This window comes from Mobula hypostoma, chromosome 2, assembly GCF_963921235.1.
Source record: "Mobula hypostoma chromosome 2, sMobHyp1.1, whole genome shotgun sequence".
Classification (NCBI taxonomy): domain Eukaryota; kingdom Metazoa; phylum Chordata; class Chondrichthyes; order Myliobatiformes; family Myliobatidae; genus Mobula; species Mobula hypostoma.
The window spans coordinates 246,458,923-246,479,446 of record NC_086098.1 but is presented as its reverse complement, the minus strand read 5'-3'; the positions used below and the strand labels follow the sequence as shown (position 1 = coordinate 246,479,446).

The 20,524-nt window shown below is 51.6% G+C and overlaps 1 protein-coding gene across 1 annotated transcript in view; it reads right to left on the bottom strand.

Annotated features, from left to right (window-relative positions):
- The window catches only part of LOC134337497 (soluble guanylate cyclase 88E-like), an 83,178-nt gene extending 64,171 nt beyond the window's left edge, over positions 1 to 19,007 (bottom strand). The window contains exon 1 of the mRNA XM_063032568.1: positions 18,901 to 19,007. The gene's annotated coding sequence lies outside the window, so the exon portion shown is untranslated. The remainder of the gene's footprint in view (positions 1 to 18,900) is intronic.
- Positions 19,008 to 20,524: the final 1,517 nt, after the last annotated feature.

Below are 20,524 nucleotides of genomic sequence, written 5' to 3'. Positions count from 1 at the left end.
TCCCCACTGATCTCCCTCCTGGCACTTATCCGTGTAAGCGGAACAAGTGCTACACATGCCCTTACACTTCCTCCCTTACCACCATTCAGGGCCCCAAACAGTCCTTCCAGGTGAGGCATCACTTCACCTGTGAGTCGACTGGGGTGATATACTGCATCCGGTGCTCCCGATGTGGCCTTTTATATATTGGTGAGACCCGATGCAGACTGGGAGATCGCTTTGCTGAACATCTACGCTCTGTCCGCCAGAGAAAGCAGGATCTCCCAGTGGCCACACATTTTAATTCCACATCCCATTCCCATTCTGACATGTCTATCCACGGCCTCCTCTACTGTAAAGATGAAGCCACACTCAGGTTGGAGGAACAACACCTTATATTCCGTATGGGTAGCCTCCAACCTGATGGCATGAACATTGACTTCTCTAACTTCCGCTAATGCCCCACCTCCCCCTCGTACCCCATCTGTTACTCATTTTAATGCACACATTCTTTCTCTCACTCTCCTTTTTCTCCCTCTGTCCCTCTGAATATACCTCTTGCCCATCCTCTGGGTCACCCCCCCCTTGTCTTTCTTCCCGGACCTCCTGTCCCATGATCCTCTCGTATCCCCTTTTGCCTATCACCTGTCCAGCTCTCGGCTCTATCCCTCCCCCTCCTGTCTTCTCCTATCATTTTGCATCTCCCCCTCCCCCTCCAGCTTTCAAATCCCTTACTCACTCTTCCTTCAGTTAGTCCTGACGAAGGGTCTCGGCCTGAAACGTCGACTGTACCTCTTCCTATAGATGCTGCTTGGCCTGCTGCGTTCACCAGCAACTTTGATGTATGTGGCTTAAGAATAAAATCATTTCCTCCAACAAGGCAGTCAGAGGGTTGGGTTTAAAGTTTACCTTAGAAAGCTCCGAGAAAGTTTGAAATATTTCTTTCCAAAATTTATCAAGCCGCAAACATATGAATTAGAGAGGCCTCTTCAACATTACACCCATTACAGTATGGAGAAAAATCTGAGTAAAAACGAGAACTTATCTTTAGTCATGTAGGCTGTATGAACCACTTTAAATTGTAAAAGAGAGTGACGCGCACATAACGAAGTGGTGTGAACAAGTTTAAAAATTTCATTCCAAGTATCCTCATCAATTGAAATCTGTAGGTCATAGTTCCAGAGGTTTTTAATTTTGTCTAACGGAATGTTTCTCAACGCCAACAACATACTATAAATATTAGCTAGAGATCCATTATGAAAAGGTTTATCGTCAAGGGTCCTGGCATCCAAAGGCAGATTCCGAAGAATCCGCCTCCGTGCTGGAAAGGGGCAGGAAACATTCACAAGGATACTGTCGGCACTGGACAGCTTGAGACAGGAGAGACTAGGCAGGCTGGCACTGATTTCCCTGGAGCTTATAGAGGGGCAGAAATAGGGTGAATGCACACAGGGTCGGGGAATCAGGAACCAGAGGGCACAGGTTTAAGATGATAGGGAAAAGATTTGATCTCAGTTCAAAGTTCAAAGCAAATTTATTTTCCTAGTGTAAGTATGTTACCATATACAATCCTGAGATTAATTTTCTTGGAGGCATTACAAGGAAAAAAAAGAAATACAATAGAATTTTATGAAAACTATGCATAAACAAACAAAGACTAACAAATGCAAACACAAGGAATTCTGCAGATGCTGGAATTTCAAGCAACACACATCAAAGTTGCTGGTGAACGCAGCAGGCCAGGCAGCATCTCTAGGAAGAGGTACAGTCGACGTTTCAGGCCCAGACCCTTCGCCAGGACGAACAACTGATTTGTACAGTAAGACAAACTTTGCAAATAATACTGAAAAGATGAGTTGTGAAGAGTCCCTGAAAGGTTGTGGAATTAGTTCAGTGTTGAGATGAGAGAAGTTATCCACACTGGTTCGGGAGCCTGATGGCTGATGGCTAATAACTGTTACTGAACCTGGTGGTGTGGGGACTAAAGCTGCAGTCTGCGGAACGAGCTGCCGGAGGAAGCGAATGAGGCAGCCACAGTACGTTAACAACATTTAAAAGACATTTGGACAGACATGTAGAAGGGTGTGTTCCAAACGTAGGAAAATGGGACTAGCTTAGATGGGAATACAGGAAACGCTGCCTCAACAAGGCAACGTCCATCATCACAGATCCCCACCATCCGGGCCAGGCCATCTTCTCTCAGCTCCCATCGGGCAGGAGGTACAGAAGCCTGAAGTCCCACACCACCAGGTTCAGGAACAGCCACTTCCCTTCAACCATTCGGTGCCTGAACCGACCAGCACAACCCCAATCACCACCTCAGTACAGGAACGCTGTGACCTCTTTGCACTACAGTGGACTGTGTTTTTTGTTCTTTCTTGTAGGAAGTGTGAACAGTTTATGTTGGCGTTATGTGAATCTGACGCTGCGTGCCTGCACTGCTGTGAGTTTCGCTCCTGCTGCCCCTTGTGCTCTCCGTTGTTTTGCTGAGTGCGTCTGCTTTATTGGCACCGGACCGTGTGGCGACTCTCACGCACTGCCCCAGCGCACCTTGGGTGTGATGGTGGTTAACGTAAACAACGCATTTCACCGTATATATTGACGTACACATGATATATAAACCTGAATCTGGAATCTGAAGTGAAGTTTTTCATTGCGCCTGTGCATACATGAGATGACAGTTAACTCCACTTTGACTTTGGTCTTGGTCAGCAGAGACTAATTGGGCTGAAGGACCTCTTGCCATGCTGGATGCCTCTATGAGAAACTGGAATATCAGTGTTTCAGGAGGCAGATTGGTAATTTCCACAGGGGCTAACGAAATGTAACCTGGGACATTTTATAGAAGTTCAGGATTCTAATTCCAAATTGAGATTTCCAATGCTCTGGAACAGACAGCTACCTAAAATGGTGCAGCAACACATTCAAGATACTGGTGGAATGCAGCAGGCCAGGCAGCGTCTATAGGAAGAGGTACAGTTGATGCTTTGGGCTGAGATGCTTCGTCAGGAATGGTGGATACGGCCCAGCCCATCACAGGCAAAGCCCTCCGCACCACTGACCACATTTACACAAAGCTCCACCACGAAAAGGCAGCATCTATCATCAAGGATGCCCACCATCCAGGCCAAACCCACCTTCTCTCCAAAAGCATCAGGCAAACCAGGCCCCACACCACCAGGTTTAGGAACAGTTATCACCCTTCAACTATCAGACTCCTGAACCGGTGTGGGTAACTTCGCTCTCCTCAACACTGAACCGGTTCCACTTTCAAGGACGCTACTACTCATGTTATCAGTATTAATATTTTAATTTGCGCTACTTGTCTTTGTTTGCGTGTTGGTTCAGTCATCTGCTTGCTTTTGTGGTCGGTGCGGTTCGGCTCTGTTCTGTTCTGCACCGGGTGTGCGATGGTCTATTTGTTAAATGGCTTCTATTCTGTTTCCTTGTTTTGTGACTGCCTGCAAGGAGACAAATCTCGAGGTTGTATAGGGTATGCAACAGGCACAAAATGCTGGAGGAGCTCAGCAGGCCAGGCAGCATCCATGGAAAAGAGTAAACAGCCAGTCAATGTTTCAGGCCAAGACCTTCATCAGAACATCAGAACATTTTGATGAGGGGTCTCAGTCTGAAACATCTTGGATTTCCAGCATCTGCAGATTTTCTCTTGTTTGTGGCACACTGTACTTTGATAATACATGGATCTTAAACTTTGGTTGCTTGCAGTCTTTCTTTCGTAAGGATAAACTGTCAGCACAACATGAAGGTCTGAAAGGTCTGTACTGTGCTGAAGTGTTTGACGTTCTCATAAACCCAATTATATTTCTTTCTTTTCCTGAAAAGGCCTGCAGGAAAATGACTTTGAAGGCAATATATGGAGACAGAAATGTACTTGATAACATATTTGACCTTGACTTTGAGGTAATGACATCATGTTGGAGAGATTCTGGGTCAGTTTCTTGCTGGGTTTAAAAGGGCAGGAAAATTATATTTCCAGTGTCGGGACGCAAGGCTGCAGAGGTTACACAGGGAGGTGGTAGACATGTCTTGATTGTAACTGTGAGGGTGCCCAGGGCAGCTGTGTCTGACAGCACATCTGCTGGTGACATGGAGTGCTTCATGTCCGAGGGGGTCCCGTCCTCCCCGTTATCTGACACGGCTGAACAGACTGTCGTCTTGGATTCGGCGCGTGTTCCCAAACTGAGACGGTGGGAGTGTGAAGCACTATCTCACTGTCACGATGAAGGGGCTGTCCAGATTCAGACCTGGTGACTTTGATGGAACAGCTAATATATAACCCCCTATCCCCACCAACACTCCAGCCCCGCCTCTATAATCCTCTCCCTCCACGATCCCCCAACCCCATCTCTATAATCATCTCCCCCCGCCACCCCATCCCCATCTCTATAATCCCCTCCCCCAACACCCCATCCCCATCTCTGTAACTCCCTCTCTCCCCTACACCCCTCTCTATCTCTGTAATCTCCTCTGGCATCTACAGCCCTCGGCTTCTTGGGAACTTGCACCAGCCCCTACAGCCCTCCCTGTCTCAGTAATCCCTACAGCCCCTACACCCCTCCCTGTCTCTGTAATCCCTACAGCCCCTACACCCCTCCCTGTCTCTGTAATCCCTACAGCCCCTACACCCCTCCCTGTCTCTGTAACCCTCTCCAGCCACTACACCCCTCCCTGTCTCAGTAATCCCTACAGCCCCTACACCCCTCCCTGTCTCTGTAACCCTCTCCAGCCACTACACCCCTCCCTGTCTCAGTAATCCCTACAGTCCCTACACCCCTCCCTGTCTCTGTAACCCCCTCCATTCCCTACACCCCTCCCAGTCTCTGTAACCCCCTCCAGCCCCTACAACCCTCCCTGTCTCTGTAACCCCCTCCAGCCCCTACACCCCTCCCTGTCACTGTAATCCCTACAGGCCCTACACCCCTCCCTGTCTCTGTAACCCCCTCCAGCCCCTACACCCCTCCCTGTCTCTGTAACCCCCTCCAGCCCCTACAACCCTCCCTGTCTCTGTAACCCCCTCCAGCCCCTACACCCCTCCCTGTCTCTGTAACCCCCTCCAACCCCTACACCCCCCCTCTCTGTAAACCCCTCCAGACCCTACACCCCTCCCTGTCTCTGTAACCCCCTCCAACCCCTACACCCCTCCCTGTCTCTGTAACCCCCTCCGGCCCCTACACCCCTCCCTGTCTCTGTAACCCCTCCAGCCCCTACACCCCTCCCTGTCTCTGTAACAACATAGCACCTCTCTCCCCTATTTGGATTGGGTGTGATGTATGGACGGGTGGGGTAGGGGGAGAGGTTATAGAGATCGGCTCCTATGAGATTCACTGACGGGATATTCCCGGGTGCAGTTCAATCTGGGAACGCTGGCTGAGACCCGGATCCCGAGTCCACAACAGCCTGCACCACCCCCAGGGGCAGGCCAGTTCCTTCTGTGTGACCCTTCATCTTTTCCCCTGCACCCCCTCCCCACCCTGCAGCCTCTCTCCTGGGGTGGGATGTGGGGAGAAGATGGATCACAGTGAACCTGTCTGGAGGTCACGACTGAATGGAGGCCAGAGGAGAGCCTCCATTCACTTTCAGGACACAATCAGAAATTCTAGATGTTTAATGACCCCTCTCAAATTCTCTCTGTATCTGGACCCTCTTCCCTGCCTGCCCCAGGGTGAATCCACAGGGTACAGCCTCATCCTGCCAACCTCTCCCCCTGAGAGACCCCCAGAGCCAACACTGATAATCAATGGCGATAGAGGAGTCTGTTCAGGACCCTTAAGGTTTGAAGTTCGGCCCAACCCAGGGCTTCCTAACCGGTACCTCGGGACTGGCCAGGAGCTGGAACAGTGGACACTGGGTACATTCTGTCTGTGGTTTGTGTACAGCGATTAATACTGGGTTATAGTAATGGGGGAGACTGACAGGGAGGGTTATAGTAATGGGGGAGACTGACGGGGAGGGTTATAGTTACAGGGGAGAGTGACGGGGAGGGTATTAGATACAGGGGAGACTGACGGGGAGGGTTATAGTTACAGGGGAGACTGACAGGGACGCTTATAGTTACGGAGGAGAGTGATGGGGATGGTTATAGTTACGGGGGGGGAGACTGACAGGGAGGGTTATAGTTACGGGGGAGACTGACGAGGATGGTTATAGTTACGGGGGAGACTGACGGGGAGGGTTATAGTTATGGGGAGACTGACGGGGAGGTTTATAGTTACGGGGGAGCGACTGGGAGGGTTATAGTTATGGGGAGGGTTATAGTTACGGGGGTCACTGACGGGGAGGGTTATAGTTATGGGGGTCACTGACGGGGAGGGTTATAGTTACGGGGGCGACTGACGGGGAGGGTTATAGTTACAGGGGAGAATGACGGGGAGGGTTATAGTTACGGGAGAGACTGACGGGGAGGGTTATAGTTACGGGGGAGACTGACGGGGAGGGTTATAGTTACGGGGAGACTGATGGGGAGGGTTATAGTTACGGGGGGGAGACTGACGGGGAGGGTTATAGTTACGGGGAGACTGACGGGGAGGGTTATAGTTATGGGGGAGACTGACGAGGATGGTTATAGTTACGGGGGAAACTGACGGGGAGGGTTATAGTTACGGGGGAAACTGACGGGGAAGGGTTATAGTTACGGGGAGAGACTGACGGGGAGGTTTATAGTTACGGGGGAGCGACTGGGAGGGTTATAGTTATGGGGAGGGTTATAGTTACGGGGGTCACTGACTGGGAGGGTTATAGTTCCGGGGGTCACTGACGGGGAGGCTTATAGTTACGGGGGGACTGACGAGGAGGGTTATAGTTATGGGGAGACTGACGGGGAGGGTTATAGTTACGGGGAGACTGACGGGGAGGGTTATAGTTACGGGAGGAGACTGACGGGGAGAATTATAGTTACTGGAGAGACTGACGGGGAGGATTATAGTTACGGAAGAGACTGACGGGGAGGGTTATAGTTACGGGGAGACTGACGGGGAGGATTATAGTTACTGGAGAGACTGACGGGGAGGGTTATAGTTACGGGGGAGACTGACGGGGAGGGTTATAGTTACGGAAGAGACTGACGGGGAGGATTATGGTTACGGGGGAGACTGACGGGGAGGGTTATAGTTACGGGGAGACTGACAGGGAGGGTTATAGTTACGGAGGGAGACTGATGGGGAGGGTTATAGTTACGGGGAGACTGACGGGGAGGATTATAGTTACGGGGGAGACTGACGGGGAGGGTTATAGTTGCAGGGGAGACTGACAGGGAGGGTTATAGTTACGGGAGAGACTGACGGGGAGGATTATGGTTACGGGGGAGACTGACGGGGAGGGTTATAGTTACGGGGAGACTGACAGGGAGGGTTATAGTTATGGGGAGACTGACAGGGAGGGTTATAGTTACGGGGAGACTGACGGGGAGGGTTATAGTTACTGGAGAGACTGACGGGGAGGGTTATAGTTACGGAAGAGACTGACGGGGAGGATTATGGTTACGGGGGAGACTGACAGGGAGGGTTATAGTTACGGGGGGAGACTGATGGGGAGGGTTATAGTTACGGGGAGACTGACAGGGAGGGCTATAGTTACGGGGGAGACTGACGGGGAGGGTTATAGTTACGGGGGAGACTGACGAGGATGGTTATAGTTATGGGGGAGACTGATGGGGAGGGTTATAGTTACAAGGGAGACAGACTGGGAGGGTTATAGTTAAGGGGGAAACTGACGGGGAAGGGTTATAGTTACGGGGAGAGACTGACGGGGAGGTTTATAGTTACGGGGGAGCGACTGGGATGGTTATAGTTATGGGGAGGGTTATAGTTATGGGGGTCACTGATGGGGAGGGTTATAGTTACGGGGGTCACTGACGGGGAGGCTTATAGTTACGGGGGGACTGACGGGGAGGGTTATAGATATGGGGAGACTGACGGGGAGGGTTATAGTTACGGGGAGACTGACGGGGAGGGTTATTGTTACGGGAGAGACTGACGGGGAGGGTTATAGTTACGGGGGAGACTGACAGGGAGGGTTATAGTTATGGGGAGACTGACGGGGAGGGTTATCGTTACGGGGAGACTGACGGGGAGCGTTATAGTTACGGGAGGAGACTGACGGGGAGGGTTATAGTTACAGGGGAGACTGACAGGGAGGGTTATAGTTATGGGGAGACTGACGGGGAGGGTTATAGTTACGGGGGGAGACTGACGGGGAGGGTTATAGTTACGGGGAGACTGACAGTGATGGTTATAGTTGCGGGGGAGACTGACGAGGAGGGTTATAGTTACGGGGGAGACTTATGGGGGAGACTGACGGGGAGGGTTATAGTTACGGGGAGACTGATGGGGAGGGTTATAGTTACGGGGAGACTGACAAGGAGGGTTATAGTTATAGTGAGACTGACGGGGAGGGTTATCGTTACGGGGAGAGAGTGACGAGGAGGGTTATAGTTACTGGGGAGACTGACGGGGAGGGTTATAGTTACTGGGGAGACTGACGGGGAGGGTTATAGTTACGGGGAGAGAGTGACGAGGAGGGTTATAGTTACTGGGGAGACTGACGGGGAGGGTTATAGTTGTGGTGTGACTGACGAGGATTATTGTACCTTCAGGACAACCTGACACACTCTATCTTTGGCTGACCGTGTTCAGTGGATGTATAATGGAGGTGTGTGTGAAATGCAGAGGAGCGATGGATGGAAAAGTTCCATCTTCCTCAGGGGAGAGGACAAATTGAGAAAACTTCAGGACAGGAGACAGCGATCCACACTCCAGAGCTCCTGGTCTACCAGCCCGTGGAAATCACATAGACAATTCGTGGCCTCGTTCCTAACAACAGGAAGGACCCATCCCACTTCCAGTGTTTCCGGTGCCTGCAGCTGTGAGTGTGTCCCAGCTCACAGGGTCCGTACTCTGGGATCACCTCTCTCTAGCTGCCTCCTCCCTCCTCACCTCTGTGCAAGGCCTATCTGCTCTCACCCAGCCATCTCGGCCTGCCGGACATGGCCATGTCATTTCCTGGCGAATTCCTATCTGTGCGGAAGCAGAAGGGAGAGGGGAAATGATGAAGAACGTTGGTGTTTTCTTCGGAATCCCTGTCCTGTGCAATACGAGACCCAATTGGAGCACCTTCCCCACCTCCAGAGGGCTGCTCACTGCACAGGGTTTTCCCTCAACCCTCCAGCTGAGGGGGGACGGTGGGCTTGTGGCGACTGGAAAGCCAGTCAGTCTGCACACAGCAAGATCCCATGAGCCGCAAAGAATATCTCACCAATTCCAATGCTCACAGACACAGGGAAGGCTATGTTGGCCAGAGAGGGTTACAGAGACAGGGAGGGGTGTAGGGGCTGGAGGGGGTTACAGAGACAGCGAGGGGTGTAGGGGCTGGAGGGGGTTACAGAGACAGCGAGGGGTGTAGGGGTTGGAGGGGGTTACAGAGACAGGGAGGATGTAGGAGCTGGAGGGGGTTATAGAGACAGGAAGGGGTGTAGGGGCTGGAGGGGTTACAGAGATAGGGAGGGGTGTAGGGGCCGGAGAGGGTTACAGAGACAGGGAGGGGTGTAGGGGCTGGGTGGGGTTACAAAGACAGGAGGGGTGCAGAAGCTGGGGGAATCACAAAGTTGAGGAGGGGCTCACAGAGATCAGGAGGTTTGTGTAGGATAGAGAAAGGTACAGAGACAAGGAAGAGTTAACACCTTGACCCCTTGGGATTCATTCAACAGTATCACACCTCCAGTTTGACCCAGGGTGCGGGCTGCCCCCTCAAATGCCCCTACATAAGGGGGAAGATCCCAGTCGCCCATGGGGCACCAGCCACCCTCAAATCACTCAACAGACACCCAGGCCAGCAGGGTCAGGGGTGAGGCCTTGACCACGGACAATAACTCCTCCCACCCCCACACCCCATCTGGGAGTTCCCCACTCGACACTCACACCCCGTCAGTGAGGGGGGATCTCACTGACGGGGAGTGGAGGGAGGGCTGCTCTGGAGTGAGCTGAGCAGAGATCGAGGTGTGCTGAGGGGCGTTTCTCTGACTGACTGTAAGACCCCTGTATCTGCAGTTGGGGACAAGAAGCGTCTCTCAGGCTCTCAGGGGTTGCCGAGCCCTGGGACACAGGGTGTGAAGGTCACGGGGTACGAGTGATCATGTGACGAGCAGCCGGCCACCAGCACAGCTGGGCCTCAAGGCGGCTATGGCAGATGTGACATGTTCAACAGCTGCCTGGCAGCCTCTGCCTTGTCAGTCAGATCGTATTCCCTGTCCTGTCCCAGTGTGTGTGAGACAGTGAGTGAGTCTCCTTTGCTGTGGCTATCATCCTCATTACCACTGTAACACTCTAATACTCTCCACTCTCTACACCTCTCCCTATCTCTGTAACCCCCTCCATCCCTACACCCCTCCCTGTCTCTGTAACCCCCTCCAGCCCCTACACCCCTCCCTGTCTCTGTAACCCCCTCCAGCCCCTACACCCCTCCCTGTCTCTGTAACCCCCTCCAGCCCCTACACCCCTCCCTATCTCTGTAACCCCCTCCAACCCCTACACCCCTCCCTGTCTCTGTAACCCCTCCATCCCCTACACCCCTCCCTGTCTCTGTAACCCCCTCCGGCCCCTACACCCCTCCCTGTCTCTGTAACCCCCTCCGGCCCCTACACCCCTCCCTGTCTCTGTAACCCCCTCCGGCCCCTACACCCCTCCCTGTCTCTGTAACCCCCTCCAGCCCCTACACCCCTCCCTGTCTCTGTAACCCCCTCCAGCCCCTACACGCCTCCCTGTCTCTGTAACCCCCTCCAGCCCCTACACCCCTCCCTGTCTCTGTAACCCCCTCCAGCCCCTACACCCCTCCCTGTCTCTGTAACCCCCTCCAGCCCCTACACCCCTCCCTGTCTCTGTAACCCCCTCCAGCCCCTACACCCCTCCCTGTCTCTGTAACCCCCTCCGGCCCCTACACCCCTCCTTGTCTCTATAAACCCCTCCCTTCTTTACCCTTCCGTCTCAGAGAGGGAAGTTCCCTCCACCTTGTCCCTTTGAGTTGGCGATGATCCCGCCTCTCGGCTGTTCAATGCCCACACAACTTGATACAAATTTGAGAAATGTGACCTTCCCAGTCTTGTAACGTGATTTGAGATGGAGGCTGGAATTTCATTTCTTCTCCTCGGGATGCCAAGAACAGCCTCCGTACTGAAGCCTCCGGCCTACTTAGCTTGACCTCCACATTACCAGGGTTACCGACTGAAAGAAATGTTGGCTTTTCAGCCTTTCCCTCTGGGCTGACTCAGCTCTGTGGGAACCACAGCCCAAAGCCGTTGTCCGATGAAAATCCAAGCCCTGCTGTGTGTCCCAGGAGCCTGAAGTTATTCCTTGCAAGGGACTTGAATGGGCCGGCTCTCCCACTCCCATGCCCTGAGCTTGGCGTCCTGTCTCTAAACCTACCCCCCCCTCGAAATTCCTGCTCCTCCATCCCAGATCTCCCTCCTCCCAATTCTGTCCCTCCAACCTCCCCCAAAACCCCTCCCTCCACCACTGATTGTCGCTCCCTGGAGTTCCGGAATTCCTTCCCTGACCCTCGTTGTGCCTCTCCCTTCCTGGACCCCTCCCTCTCCTACTGAGCCCCTATCCTTTATCACCCCCCCACCACTCTCTATGTCTCTTCCCCTCCTCTCTCCTTTCTTTCTCAGTCCCCTGCCTCCCTCTCTTTTTTCTTTTCTCTCTCTCCTCTTCCTTCTGTCCCCCTCTCCCTCGCTCTCCTGTTCATTTTTACTCAGTCTCTCCTCTCTCTCTCTCTCACTCACTCTTTCTAGACACTAGACACCAGAATACTACAGCACAGTACAGGCCCTTCGGCCCGCGATGTTGTGCTGACCCATATAATTCCTTTAAAAATCCGTACTAAACCCACACTACTCCGTAACCCTCTATTTTTATTTCATCCATGTGCCTGTCCAAGAGGCTCTTAAATACCCCTAATGTTTTAGCCTCCACCACCATCCCTGGCAAGTCATTCCAGGCACCCACAACCCTCTGTCTAAAAAAACTTATCCCTGCTGTCTCCCCTAAACTTCCCTCCCTTAACTTTGTACAAATGCCCCCTGGTGTTTGCTATTCGTGCCGTGGGAAGCAGGTACTAGCTATCCACCCTAGCTATGCCTCTCATAATCTTGTAGACCTCTATCAAGTCCCCTCTCATCCTTCTACGCTCCAAAGAGAAAAGTCCCAGCTCTGCTAACCTTGCCTCGTAAGACTTGTTTTCCAATCCAGGCAACATCCTGGTAAATCTCCTCTGCACCTTCTCCATAGCTTCCACATCTTTCCTATAATGAGGTGACACGAACTGAACACAATTCTCTAAGTGTGGTCTCACCAGAGATTTGTAGTGTTGCAATATGACCTCTCTACTCTTGAACTCAATCCCCCTATTAATGAAGTCTAGCATCCCACAGGCCTTCTTAACTATCCTATCAACCTGTGCAGCAACCTTGAGGGATGTATGGATTTGAACCCCAAGGTCCCTCTGTTCATCCACACTCTTAAGTAAGCGACCATTAACCCTGTACTCAGCCTTCTGGTTTGTCCTTCCAAAATGCATCACCTCACACTTATCCGGATTGAACTCCATCTGCCACTTTTCTGCCAACTCTGTATCCTGTCTAAATCCTCTTGTAACCTTCAACAACCTACAGCTCCATCCACAACTCCTCCAATCTTCGTGTCATCCACAAACTTACTCACCCATCCTTCCGCCTCTTCATCTAGGTCATTTATAAAAATCACAAAGAGCAGGGGTCCCAGGACAGATCCCTGTTGCACTCCACTAGTCACCGACCTCCAGGCAGAATACTTTCCTTCCACTACTACCCTCTGCTTTCTTCCTGTAAGCCAATTTTTTATCCAGACAGCCAAGGTTCCACTGATCCCATGCCTCATGACTTTCTGGATGAGTCTCTCGTGGGGGACCTTGTCAAATGCCTTGCTAAAATCCATGTAGACCCCATCTACCGCCCTACCCTCATCAATTTCTTTTGTTACCTCTTCAAAAAACCCAATTAGGCTCGTGAGGCACGACCTTCCCTTCACAAAGCCTCCTCCCCACCCTGAACACCTCTCTGTCTCTCTCCTGAAACCTGCCAAACTGTATAGAATGCCTTGCCGAGGGTGGGGTTGACTGGTGTGTGGAACACCCTGCCTTGGGGGGGTGGGGGGAGTGTAGGAGACGAACATTTAAGAAACTCTCAGATAGGCACATGGCTGAAGGGAAAACGGAGGGCTACGTGGGAGGGAAGATTAAACTTGGAGCTTTGTGGAACCAAGGGCCTGCCCTGTACGGTACTGTCCTACGTTCTATCGTCCCGCCTGACCACAGCAGCCTCCCTGCTCACTCCATTTCCTCCGTCCACTCCCCACTCCATGTCCCTATCCAAATACCTCGAGTGTTGTGATTGTACTCACCTCGACCACATCCTCAGGTTGCTCATTCCAGCTACTACCTGCCCTCTGTGTGAAGAATTACCCCTCAGGTATCTTTTACCCCTCTCACCTTGTCGTTGTGCCCTCTCGATTTGGACTCCCCACTCCTGACACTGATCATACACTCACAAATACAAATACATTATGATTTTATAAGATCATATCTCCTGCCATCCAGGGATTAAAGATACAATGTTTTCACCCTCTCCCTCTAGTCTAGCTTGTAAATCTCTTCTGCCCTCTCCCACTTGACAATGTCTTACCCAGAACAAGGTGACCACGTTACTCACAACTGCAATATGTCCTTCCCCCTAAACCCAAGGCCCGGACTAAACACCACCTTCATCACCCTGCCTGCTGAGGCCAGATTCATTTGTACTCTCAGGTCCCTGTGTTCCACAACACTTGACAGTGTCCTGTCATGGATTGCATCCCATCTCAGTTTGAATGTCCAAAATGCATCAACGTCCACTCGTCAAAGTGTGTGTGATGGGACGGTGTGGAGGGAGTTTCATTCTGTGTCTGACCCCGGGAGTGTGTGATGGGACGGTGTAGAGGGAGTTTCACTCTGTGTCTGACCCCGGGAGTGTGTGCTGGGACGGTGCAGAGGGAGTTTCACTCTGTGTCTGACCCTGGGAGTGTGTGATGGGACAGTGTGGAGGGAGTTTCACTCTGTGTCTGACCCCTGGAGTGTGTGATGGGACCGTGTGGAGGGAGTTTCACTCTGTGTCTGACCCCGGGAATGTGTGATGGGACAGTGTAGAGGGAGTTTCACTCTGTGTCTGACCCCGGGAGTGTGTGATGGGACAGTGTAGAGGGAGCTTCACTCCGTGTCTGACCCCGGGAGTGTGTGATGGGACGGTGTAGAGGGAGTTTCACTCCGTGTCTGACCCCGGGAGTGTGTGATGGGAAGGTGTAGAGGGAGCTTCGCTCTGTGTATCTCTGTCATGGGCAGAGTTTTTACACCTGATGGACATGATGTGCGTTTGCAGGTTTGGAGAACCTCCCCGTGGGATGAGTTGGCAAGGAGCATTGTTAATTATATAGCAACAGCACAGCGCGCAGGATGGCAGGAGACCAGGTGTACTGTCGCTAGGACTGATCTATCACGGTTACAGACAGCTCCCTCCCACGCCTGTGGCGATGATCCAGACTCTACCTCTTCAACCTCACAATGGCACGGGAGTAAATCCCAACATCCCAGCACGTCCGTGCTCCGAGTACAAAATAAATCCAGGCTGTTTGTTCCGTTTTCAACAGACTGATAGACCCTTCCTCACCGCCCCTCCCACAGCATCTCAGAGGTGTTGGACTCTCTCCGAACATCTGCTCCCATCCCCTATAAACAAGGAAAAGTTTCCACGCAGGGTTGATGGAGGCTGCAGAAGTCGTGGGCAGTCCCTGAGCGATGCCAGGGAAAGGAAGCACCAGAGGTGGGGGGGGGGGTGGAGGAACGCTGTGGGAGGGAGGTGAACACAGGAATGCTGTGGGACTGGGTCTGCAGTGAGGAGGGAGTGTTGTGCTGAGGGAGGGGGTCTGCAGTGAGGAGGGAGGGGGTCTGCAGTGAGGAGGGGTGTTGTGCTGAGGGAGGGGGTCTGCAGTGAGGAGGGGTGTTGTGCTGAGGGAGGGGGTCTGCAGTGAGGAGGGAGGGGGTCTGCAGTGAGGAGGGGTGTTGTGCTGAGGGAAGGGGTCTGCAGTGAGGAGGGAGGGGGTCTGCAGTGAGGAGGGGTGTTGTGCTGAGGGAGGGGGACTGCAGTGAGGAAGGGGCAATGTTCTGAGGGAGGGGCGTGAATTGCCCACACCAAGCTAAGGTGCTTGTAAAGTTCCTTACCGCTGATACAGAGAACACGGGGTGGGTGGGGGGGGGTGGTTCTCTTTAGGGTCCTTTTGTGGAAAAATCCAGCTGCCTCTGAGCCCCCTCCCCTTGCTCCCTCCATCCTTCTCCCTCACCCTTCCATTTGCCTCTCCTTCCCGTCTGCCCCCTCACCTTCCCCTTCCCCACACAGGGACGTCATCTCCCTCCCCATTCCTTGCCTTCTCCCTCGTCCCCTGCCCCACCCCTCTACCACCTCCCTGCACTTTCCCTCTCCCCTCCCCTCCCACAATCTGCTCCCACTCTCCCTTCCCTCCCCCCAACAGGGAGGTCACACTCTGACCTTACCCCCACCACATTTTGCTTCCATTGTAATCGGGGGCAAAGGAAGATACTGCCTTCACCCTCGCCCTCTCCCATTTCTGGACATCTCTCGGAATAGCCACCCCTCCCTCCCTTTCTTGGCACGGCTGTGCCCAGCAGCCCCAGGGTGGGGATCTGTCACCCGCGGGGCCACTGGTCCTTGTGGTATCGGCCAGTGAGAATGAGGTCCACCAGACAGAGTGGTGACATGGGATCTTCCCTTTAGCTTGGATCTCTCCGTAAAACAGCATGGAGAGAGAACAAATAACTCCCCTGCAGGAGGGCACGGGGGGGGGTGGATTCTGCAGACGTTTACGTCCAGAGAATTCAGCCTCTGTGATGGATTTGAGTGAGCTCTCTCGGCTTGTAACGACTCGTCCCTCCACGGACTCTGTCTACACCTCCCACAGCCTCAGGAAAGCAGACACCATCATCAAAGACCCTGAAAATTCGCCCTTTGCCCCCTCTCCATCGGGCAGAAGATACAGGAGCCGGAAAGTACATACCACCAGGCTCAGGGACCGCTTCTACCTCGCTGTTATTAAACAATAGAATGGTTCCTAGTCCGATAGGATGGACTCTTGACCTCCCAATTGATCTGCTTATCACCTCGCACATTGCCTGCCTGCACCGCACTCTCTCTGTAACTGTAACACTCCATTTCTGGTCACCTCACTATAGGAAGGATGTGGAAGCATTGGAAAGGGTACAGAGGAGATCTACCAGGATGCTGCCTGGTTTAGAGAGTATGCATTATGATCAGAGATTAAGGGAGCGAGGGCTTTACTCTTTGGAGAGAAGGATGATGAGAGGAGACATGATAGAGGTATACAAGATAATAAGAGGAATAGATAGAGTGGATAGCCAGCGCCTCTTCCCCAGGGCACCACTGCTCAATACAAGAGGACATGGCTTTAAGGTAAGGGGTGGGAAGTTCAAAGGGGATATTAGAGGAAGGTTTTTTACTCAGAGAGTGGTTGGTGCGTGGAATGCACTGCCTGAGTCAGTGGTGGGGGCAGATACACCAGTGAAGTTTAAGAGACTGCTAGACAAGTATATGGAGGAATTTAAGGTGGGGGCTTATATGGGAGGCAGGGTTTGAGGGTCAGCACAACATTGTGGGCCGAAGGGCCTGTACTGTGCTGTACTATTCTATGTTCTATGTTCCATTCTGCACTCTGTTATTGTTTTCCCTCGCACGGCTGTGATGAACGGATCTGTATGGACAACATGCAGAACAAACTACTTTCTCTGGAGCTCGGTACGTGGGACAGTAATAAGCCAATTGACCATCACTTTGGCCGGGGTGGGAATGGGGTCTTGATATTGCTTTGGAGAGGGAGGGTGGGACACGGGCGCGCGCGCGCGCACACACACACACACACACACACACACACACACGTACACACACACACACCCACACACACACACACACACACACAGACACACACCCACACACACACACACACACACACACACCCGCACACACACCCGCACACACACACACACACACACACACACACACACACACACACACACACACAGGGAGCTTTAGGGATTGATCACCACACTTAGCAAGGGGCGGTGAGGAGGGAGCACCGAGCCGACAGAAAGGAGGTGGGGAGGGAGCACTCACTGTGGGCGGGGCAGTAAGGAGGGAAATCTGTAGTGTGGGGCATTGAGGAGGAAATATTTCCCTCAGTCCCCCTCAAATCTCCATGTTTGGTGGGGGTGAGAAGCAAAATGGGGTTAGAGCGTGTAAAAGACCCCGCAATTGACGGTGCTCGGTACTCGGTGTCGGAGGGCTGATCAGAGTTCGAAGTTTTCGGATGACTCAGAGTCGGACTATGGTCGGGTGTGGCAAGGAGAGTTTTCTTCCTTCTCCCGTCTGTGTGAGATGTGGGACATTTGAGAGACTTTGAACTTTACGGTGCTCATGGACTGTTTTTCATCAAGTTATGGTATTGTTGCATTGTTGTAACTATATGTTATAATTATGTGATTTTGTCAGTTTTTTCAATCTTGGTCTGTCCTGTGTTTTGTGATATCACACCGGAGGAAATATTGTATCATTTTTTAATGCATGCATTACTAAATGACAATAAAAGGGGACTACGTGGGTTCATAATCTAAATTGCCAACAAAGAACAGCCCACCGAACCTGCGAGTCCCTCTCCGGTGACCCCACTGACCTCGCCACCCTCTGGGACTCCACTGTGTGCAGAGTACCTTCCTCATTGAACACTGAGCAGCGAGAGTACTGGGGCCTCCCCAGAGAGACAGAAGTGGCCATGTGAGGGGTGGGGAGAGGGGGGAGGGGGGAGGGGGGAGTGGAGAGGGGGAGGGGGGAGGGGAGGGGGAAGGGGGAAGGGGAAGGGGGAAGGGGAGAGGGGGAAGGGGAGAGGGGGAAGGGCCAAAGAGATAGACCACAGAGCGGGGCAGAGGTAAAGACCACAGAGACAGAAAAAGATAGAGAGAGAAAGAGAGAGAGAGAGAGAGATAAAGACAGACAGAGAAAGACAAAGAGAATGTATATTTCAGGATATATATTGTATACATTTCTCTGATTAAGTGTACTTTTGAAACCTATTGAAGATAGTGAGAGAGACGGGGGGCGGGGGGAGAGAGGCAGAGGGAGCTTTGATAAACTGAAGCACTCTGAAACTGGATTGTATCTTTGTAAACAAGAACCTGTTTACTGTTGCTCTTTGTGCAACAGGCTCCAGGCAACAGAAGTGCTCCAGAGTGTTTTTATTTTCGCTTGTGTCCCAAATATTCCCCATTCTAATTAACCTTGTTCCTGCCCCGTCCCAGAGGGTAAACCGTACACAGCTTTCCATCTGAATCTCACCCGCTGCAGTTTCAGATGTTCGTCAGAGACTTTTCCGAACCCTGTGTTCCGTCCCGAGGTGATCAGTGGATGCCACCTCACATTAGCGGGATCGGCGGGATGTGTGATTTTGAACGCAGTTAAAACTCTATTTGAAGAATCATCGGGTATGGGAGCAGAATTAGGCCATTCAGCCCATTGTGTCTGCTCCACTATTTAATAACAGCTGATATTTTTTCTCAACCCCTTTTTCCTGCCTTCTCTCCATAACCTTTAACCCCCTGAGCAATCGAGAATCCACCAGTCTCTGCCTTGAACACAGCCAGTGACCTGACCTCTACAGCCGCCTGTGGCAATGGTTCACCACCCTCCATTGAAGAAATTCGTCCTCAACTCTGTTCTAAAGGGACGCACCTCTATTCTGAGGTGGTGCCTTCTGGTCCTGGACTTACCTACTGATAGGAAACATCCTCTCCCTATCACTCTATCCAGGTCGTTCAGTATCCGGGAGGTTTCAATGAGATCCTCTTCTGAGACGTCAAACACTCCTCAAACATTAAGTCTTTCAGGCTGGGATCTTTTCCAATGCCAGCACATCCTGTCTTAGATAAGGGGCTCAGAATGGCTCACAATACTCCAGGAGCGGTCTGAACAATGCCTTATAAAGCCTCCATAGTGCATCCTTGCTTTGATATTCTCGTCCCCGCGATTAATAAATTCAAAACTTGGCATCATTTGTTCTTTTTTCTACATATTTCCAGATCTTCAACGAGAACGAGTTTTCATTCTGTCACGAAAATACTCTGTCAGTGTTTTGCTGATTCAGTGAGGGTGAACGTCTGTGGCCCAAGGAATATTGCAATAGAGAATAATTACTGTGCATAGATACAACCAAATGAAACAACCTTCCCCCAGACCACGGTGCACCCACACAACATGTACCACACAGAGTACATAAGACAAAATATTACCAGAAACAAGTTAATAAAATATAATCAAAAATGTGTGTAGTATGTAGCACAGGTACACGGTAAACAGCTCCCAGTCCCAGTGACGAGACCTCGGTGGTGGCAGGGTATTCATTAGTCTCCCAGCCTGAGGGAAAAAGCTGTTCCCGAGTCTGACAGTCCTAGTCCTGATGCTCCTGTACCCCCTTCCTGAGGGGAGTGGGTCAGAGAGATTGTGGGATGGGTGGTAGGGACCTTCAACAATGCTTTGGGCCCTTTGTATACAACGCTCCCGGTAAATGTCATAAATAGTGGGGGAGGGAGGACTCACAGAATTTCCTATTTCTCCAGTTTCACTTCAGATTGTTCCCGATGTTGGGGAAGTCCAGAACGAGGGGTCACAGTTTGAGGATAAAGGGGAAGCCTTTTAGGACCAAGATGAGGAAAAACTTCTTCACACGGAGAGTGGTGAATCTGTGGAATTCTCTGCCACAGGAAACAGTTGAGGCCAGTTCATTGTCTATATTTAAGAGGGAGTTAGATATGGCCCTTGTGGCTAAAGGGATCAGGTGTGGTGAGGAGGCAGGTACAGGGTTCTGAGTTGGATGATCAGCCATGATCATACTGAATGGCGGTGCAGGCTTGAAGGGCCGAATGGCCTACTCCTGCACCTATTTTCTATGTTTCTATGTTTCTATAAAGAACCAGCCCTTGTGGCATTAAATTTGTTACTGTGCGCAGCTGGGCTCCCTGATGGTGGCCACACCAATAGCTTCACGAAGCGTAATAGCCAAAGGTTCCAACATCAAATTAAATAACAGAGGACTTAACAGACGTCTTTGTCTCGTACCCTGGGAAAGTTGGAAAAAGGCGGATCTACAGTTATTAGTAATAACAGGAGCAATAGAGCTTTTATATATCAATCTAATCCATTTATTAAAATTAGTACCAAAGCTAAATTTCTCTAAAACTTTAAATAGATATTTCCATTCAACTTCTATCAAATGCCTTTTCAGCATCTAGAGAAACAACACATTGGGGAGTCTTAGAGAGGGATGAGTATATAGTATTTAACAATCTCCGAGTGTTAGAAAAAGAATAACGGCCTTTTATAAAACCCGTTTGATCC